This window comes from Pinus tabuliformis, chromosome 3_2 (genome assembly GCF_031772625.1).
Source record: "Pinus tabuliformis cultivar Carrire ecotype Pingquan chromosome 3_2, CPIR1, whole genome shotgun sequence".
NCBI lineage: Eukaryota > Viridiplantae > Streptophyta > Pinopsida > Pinales > Pinaceae > Pinus > Pinus tabuliformis.
Window position 1 is genome coordinate 571,505,920 of NC_142302.1, and position 7,455 is coordinate 571,513,374.

Genomic DNA, 7,455 nt, shown 5'->3' on the forward strand with positions numbered 1-7,455 from the left:
GTTGTTCTGATATATGACATGCCAACCTCAATGCTTTAAATACTTCTCCATCTAAAGAACCAGTTGTAGTTGGATTAATATAATCTTCCCTCTTCCTAGCAATAAGATGATACAATTGGTCTAACATATTAGGCTCTTCCACATCATCTATAGGTTTTGTAAATATCAAACCTAGGTAAGAGTCCAAAGGTTGTATTACCCAGACTCCATCTTCTTCAAAAGTCATAGTTTCCCTTTTCAAATCTGTAATTGCATAGTTCTCAAATGCCCAATCGATTCCCAACAATGTTGGATATGGGTCTTTATCACCCATAATATATATCACCTCAAAATATGCATATGTCTTTACACCTACAATATCAACTTCAACATCTTCCAATCGGCCAATAGGAAGGATGCAGTATTGATTTTCCATTTGTAGTTAAATTGGGGAAAAAACTAGCTCTGGTTTCTCTAGCGCCTCCCAAGTTTTCATCGACAAAATATTCACATCCAAACCAAGATCTAACACAGAATCTTTAATCAGATACCCTACAATTTGTGCATCCACTTGAAATTCCCTTCATGTTCTCCGCTTATTCCTTCGAACTCTTCTAGAATGTCTTTTAGGTAAATTGGTAGAGATAATCTAATCTGAGAATTGGTCGTATTTCACATTTTCCTTCAATTTATTGCACAACTAGCCAGCCAACTTCTCAGTGTTGATAATATACAAAAATAACTTAAACTAGTCTATAACAATTTGGGCTACTTCTTGTGAAAGTCTTGGACTCTTAGCTTGCACCCATTCCTATTACTTTGTATGAGGGACGTGAGAAGAAACCAACTGCTTGAAGATTTCAGCTACATCCTTATAATATTATTTCTGTTGATTGGAGTTATAAGACCTCTTAAGTGACATATTATTTATAAAAACAGGTTGCATATAAGTCGTGATATCAACTCCAATCCTTCCCCCCCTCTGGTAACAATATTGATGTTAGGCTGCATGGATGACTTTGATCCTTATGGTTCTGCATTGATAAATTTTTCTCACTTAATAGGATTGTTCTCCTCCCATCAAGAAATGAGTTCTAGGCAATTAGTGGCATGTGTATTTGCCCAGTAGTATGAACACTAAGGCCTCCTTGGCATCGGGAAATCTTGTGCAACATAGTCCTCTTGATCACAATTATAACATCTGATTGGGACTCTTTTGCCAGTCCTTCCTCCCCTTTTTGCATGTCCTCCTCAGCCCCAAAGAGTTTAATTGAATATAAATGTTATGCAGTCAAGATGATCAGTCAAAAAATCGAAGGATCAACATTGATCTGTATGGTGTGTAGGTGATCCACAGAATTCACAAAATAGACTTTTTGGCACATTGGAATATTTTTACAAAATAGGACACAGACATGGCGAATGACCATAAGATCTACAAAGTTCATAATACTCATTCACATACATACCTTGGCGATTAATAAACATTTGGTAATGAGAGTGTCCTTGAAATGGCACGATTTGGAGAAATTTGCACAGCCCTGACATATTGCAGCAGTGGAGGGGGTACCATAGGCATAGTAGACGTCCTCATACCCCTCAACCATGGTCTTTTTATAGCATTATGTCCCTTAACCTGACAATTTGTGCACTAGACATTAGGCCTCATCTGTCATGTGGGAGAAATATCCTTCAATGTTTTTGTCAAATTGGAAATTTGGTATAGGAGTCCCACAATAATAGGGTCAGTAGAAGTACTAATTGGTCTGTATTCCTAAGGATTTCCCACCATTGCTTCAATATACATTTCCTATTCTAAAGCATCATGTAAGGTGTCAATCTTCTATTGTGATAAGGGAAGCCTAGTCATTGGCAGCAAGTATTTAATAAGGCAATCCCTTTGATGATGAAAATCAATTGGATTAGTAAATATACTAATAGCATCTTTGAATCATTTCATACACTACCAAGCATATTCTCCTTCTCTTTGTCTAATATCCAATAATTATGTAAACCCTATTGATTTAACTGTGGGAGTTTAAACTCCTGAAGAAAGTGTTGTTTAACTTGATCAATGGTGGGGTTTGGATTCAAATCATACCATTAAATGAACCATCACAAATCGTAATATTTCAAATTTGTTTGAAACTTAATAAGCTTAGTATCCTCAGGAGTCTGTATTTCCCTCCAAATAGCCTCACATAGTCGTACCAATGTTGCTCAACATCTTCACCACCCCTTCATGAAAAATCTTGATAACGGGTAAGTGATCTTGTAGTATTTCTAGCCATGTTTGGTTGCCCTAGTAGAACTAATATAAAACCTTAGGAACTCGGTTGAGAATAACTACAAGAAATTGACCAAAAAATACTACCAGAACTATTTGCTCCACTAAAAATTCCTGTTGTGTACTTAAAGTGCACTTGCTTAAATTTTAAAGTCTTACATAATTTAGAAAAGAAATTACCATGATCTTGATACGGTACCAAGGGAAGGTTAGGAGAGGATTAGTTGCACCACTAGCTTGCGGACTGCTATTTACAGGGACCAAGTCATCCTCAAATAATAACCTCGTCATTAAAAAAATGCATGTCATCATCTACTAGAGTGTGCTCATCATTCATCCTAATCGTTTGTATGACCGGCTGGGGCATATGGAATCCTCTTGACTCTGGGTGGTGTCCATTTCTCCTATTTGAACTTCCTAAAATACTTCCATTGGTGCCTCCTATTCCCCTAGAAGGAGATCCTTCATTTTATTTTTTCTTGCACAACTCTGGACTATCCATTCCTTCTCACCCTAATGTTGGACTCATCGGCGCTTCCCCTATCCTTTGCAATTCTCTTCTTCTAACCCTAATTTCCAGCAACTTTCTTTCCCTCCACTCATCATATATTTGTGCCCTGGATATCATTCTAAAGAGTCACTCAATATTTTTGCAACTCTTCTAAATATGTCACAACGACCCCTCATCTTCTGGAACTACACAACAACACTCCCCCTAAATCTGACTCCCAACAACGAGGGTTTTAAGCGTCCACCCTATTTTCTTGGAATGGAAACATATTTTCTTCGATCATTAGAATTTTGATCGACAACAGAATCTCCCTCAGCAATCTTCCCTGTAACCCATATTTGAATACTACTTCTGCCTTACAAACAAATTGATTATTTTCAGCCACAGACTCAATAATGTAGCCTTCTAAGGTTGCATGAACCCAAAAATCAACAAGTTCAGTGTTTAACATTGGTTGTGGTCCAATCTATATGAAGCTTGAGATGATTCCCAAATTATGGCTTTAACTTGCAGCCTCCTCAACCAATTCTGAAATTCTTTAGGAAACTTATACCAAAAAAAAAAAAAAAAATTCATAAGCAGGTTCTACATACAAAACTTCTTCCTTGACCCAATTTAGATTATTTTTTCATAGTTGAGCTTGTTTCAAAATAAAGTGATAAATATTCTCTTGCCACCAGTCCTAAATATCTCCATTGAGAATCCTTGACACTATGATCTAGATCCCTTCCAAAATTCTCAAGTATCTTGGCAACAAAACCATTTGCTGGCATAAAATTTAAACAACAAAGACCCAAGGTTCAACGTTAGGTTTCCAAAAAAAGTGTCATTGTAGTCTAGCTCAACACTGACATTTTCACTCCCTCAGGAAGGAGTGTCTCACCCAAGGCGTGTCGAGATATTTAGAGATGTAAGGTATCTATCAGCGTGGTAAATAAAAAATAATCATTGTATTACACATTACACTCCAAACAACTTATCAATCAGCGCAACAAAACCAATATGCAGATAAAATACATATCAACAAAATAATGGGGGATTTATGCAATATGAATTTAAAATTTAAAGGGGACACATAAAAATTATCCAAACATCACAATATATTTCATTCCCTGCAACATATTCTTTCTTTATTAACCATAAATATTACATGAGAAACCCACGCATGCTTGCAATATCTTCACAACATTTTGGGCCACATTACACACAGGGCATAAAAAATCTCAGAGAAGGAAATCATACTTCATTTCAACAATTACTTGGCACTAAATCAACATAACTCTATGAGTATTATCCTCCAACTCTCTAACCTTCAAACCTTCAATTATGGAACCTACAATTTGTTCTTCTTTGGCCCTTTTATAGATCATGCTCACTTGATATAGTCCAATCTAATCATCATGCAGATGTTTTGATACCTATCTCAATCAGGTCCACTTTGACAAGTTCTTGATCTAGGCGATCAAAAACATGCTCAAAAATCAAAGTGCTCAAAATCACTCGAAACTAGTGTCAAATCATAATACTTGTCATTATGATTCCAACGTTGCTTGAATCGCCTCAATCTAACACCGTATGTGAAAGTTATAGTGTTCTGAAGTTTTTGGCAAACAGTTAAAAAGTCAACTTACAAGGTTAACTGGGCTGCTGATTGGGTTGGTTGTATAGATGACGTGGTGCTGACATCAATAGTTGACTGAGTTGTATGGCATAAAAGTGGACCAATCATGAGATGACACGTGGCAAGTCATACATGCAATGTTGGTGCATTATTATCGGTTACTTGGTTTGAGGTGGTCCAATCATGAGGTGCCATGTGGCCCAATGAAAGGACACCACATGGCCCTCAGGAATTGTGCCAAAATTGGGTGAGTGGGCCGACAAGGCTCCATCGTTATCAAACCTGCGGCCTGTCAGTTACAAACTGTCCTCCGAACCAACAAACCAACAAAGTGCTCGTTATAACTATGCCATGAATTTGTCTTTGAATTAACTTTGTTTCGACATTGGGGGGGGGGGGGGTGTGGGGCATGTTGCCCCATCCCCAGTCACATGTAACAACATACGACCCTAGTGTGAAGGCATAGGGGTTGGGTGTTAATCCTTGACTCTGGGTCACGGTTAATACTCTTGAACTGACGATGGATCATAGCGAAGGGGACAAGGAGATAAGCCCCAACCACCCCTGGTTTGTTTATTAACTAAAAATATTTTGAGGGAAGCTCGAGCAGGTATGGGTGCATGGCACCCTACATACACCCTATCCCTAGTCACATGGTTCCATATGCCCAATACCAGGGAGCTAAGGAGTTGGGGCTCATGCCTCATTGGAACGTTTAAGGATGCAACAATTTACACCATTCGCGGTGGAATCAGCATTGGTCCCAAGTGAATTTGTCGCTCATCGGTTTACCAAAAGAGAGGATTTGTTGCCTAGTTAGCCATTTTGGTCATTTTGCAGGAAAAATAGCAGAGAAATGGATATTGAGGCCTAACTTGGTCATTTTTCAGTCTCTTTTAGCCCAAGAAGAGCCTATATAGGGGCTTTTGGGTGTTATGGACACAATGGCAGCATTATTGTTCCGATTTGAGCATTATATTTTGATTTAATTTAAAATTTGAGCATATAATAGAAAGGTCCAACATTGGAAGCTAGACTCAAAGACGTAGCCCAGGAAGGGTGAACTCCGTCATCAAATTATTTTTTATGTGATGTTGCATATGATCTATTTTTCTCTGGTTATTTCTAAAAATTTTAAATAAAAACATTAGTTTATGTGCTTTTGTAAATTGATCCATTTCCCACAAGACATAAACTTGCTTGTAAACTTTTTCAAGAAACCTTCAAGTTTTTAATTTCAGATCAGTTTGGTATCAGAGCATGGTTGTTTTGAAGGTTTGACTTTTTTTGCAAGTGTTCTTGATGCTTACAAGGTTAAACTCAAAAAGGGGAGAAGGAGTTCTTGAAGAACCATATCCTCAAATTGGTTCAAGAAGGCCACAAACTCCAAGAACTCCACAAGTCATGGTACTTGAAGAAGGACATGAGATGTTGACTGAGGATGAGAGAGATTTCAGCAAAGATTTCTGTGATATGTCTGAAATGGTGAAAGTGTTGTATGAAGAGAGAACAACAAGGTTGCAAGGAGAGAGTTCAAACCATCCAAAAGGTAATGGTGGTGATGGGAGCAAGCCTCCACCACCACCTCCTCCTTCACCTCCATCCTCACCTCTTTCTGCACCTCATTCAACACCTAAACATACTTCTCCTAGATCTCCAAAAAGACATGCTAAGTCTCCTTTATTTAAGCTTGATGTCAAGTTTGAATTTCCTATGTACAATGGAGAAGTAAATGATTAAAAGTTACATAATTGGGTTCATCAAATTCAATTTTATTGCAGGATTCAAAGGATTAAGGATGATGTGACTAAAATCCAGCGTGCTTCTCTTCTTTTGGAAAGTGTAACTCTCATCTGGTGGGAGGCCAGAACTCAAGAAGATTTGAATAAAAGTGGTAAAATTATCTCTTCTTAGAATGATTTTGCAGTTGCATTAAGAAGGAAATTTTATCCATTAGCTTATATGCAAAAAGAAATTATGGATTATGTTAGGTCCCTATAATACTAGTGATTCCCCCATTAATATTGTCACTGTAGCCCTTATTGTTATTTTTTTCCCCTGTTACCTCCATATTGTTATTATTGTGCCCCATAGAAGCCCATAGTTGCTATTTTTATGCCTTTATATTATTATTGTTACGTAGGCATTGATTATATTATGACCCCTTAGACTCCTATATATAGAAAGGAAATTTTGTCATTTGTATCATCCAAGAATTTCATTTGTGTAATGTAAAGGAGGTTTCCCCTTTGAAGAGGCTGATTTTGAAGTCATTGATCTATCTTTTCTTCTATTTTGTGAGCTGGTTGCATAACAATTGGTATCAAAGGTTTGGATTCTAGGGTTTCGCTGTTTCAAATAGGTCATCGTGGAATTTTCAGTGTAAAAAAATTTCTAAGATGTTTCAGAAGCTAGAATTAAAACACATTTCAGCAGAAATTTTTATGCACCTCGAATACCAATTTCAGATCTTGGATCGCTATATTTTCATAGATATGATCTAAGGATGTTAGGGATTTTACAAGCTCCAGAATTATATCTGAAATAGGTAACCTGGGGAAAATCATCATAACTTTCTCTCTGAGAATCAGATTGAAATTTCGTAAAAAGTTGCAGAAAGAGGACGGACTTTAGTATTCTGTGTATAGGTTTCAGCTCCGAAGGTCAAAACAGTGACACGTGGAACTTCGTACAATTTCTCTCTACTAAACGAGTCTATAATCATGTCATCATGGGATATTTGGAATAACTCTTCCTTGGAGAATCCAATCTTGATCAAAGTTGCAGCGATGGAAAGGGGACTCAGAGGGATCCCACAGGACAAAATTTTAGACCCTGGAGATCCGAAATGACAGAAATAAAAAAGATTCAATATCGATCTCCTACAAAGCGAAAAAATGCGTGTAGTGTTTTTTTAAATGTTGCATAAGTTTGGTTTGAAAAATTAATTTGAAGGAATTCAAAGGGCATAGTGAAGCATAACTATCATTAATTGATGCCCCAAAGAAAGAAAATGGAAACACCTAGTAAGCAACCTGAAATCTCTAGCATGACTCA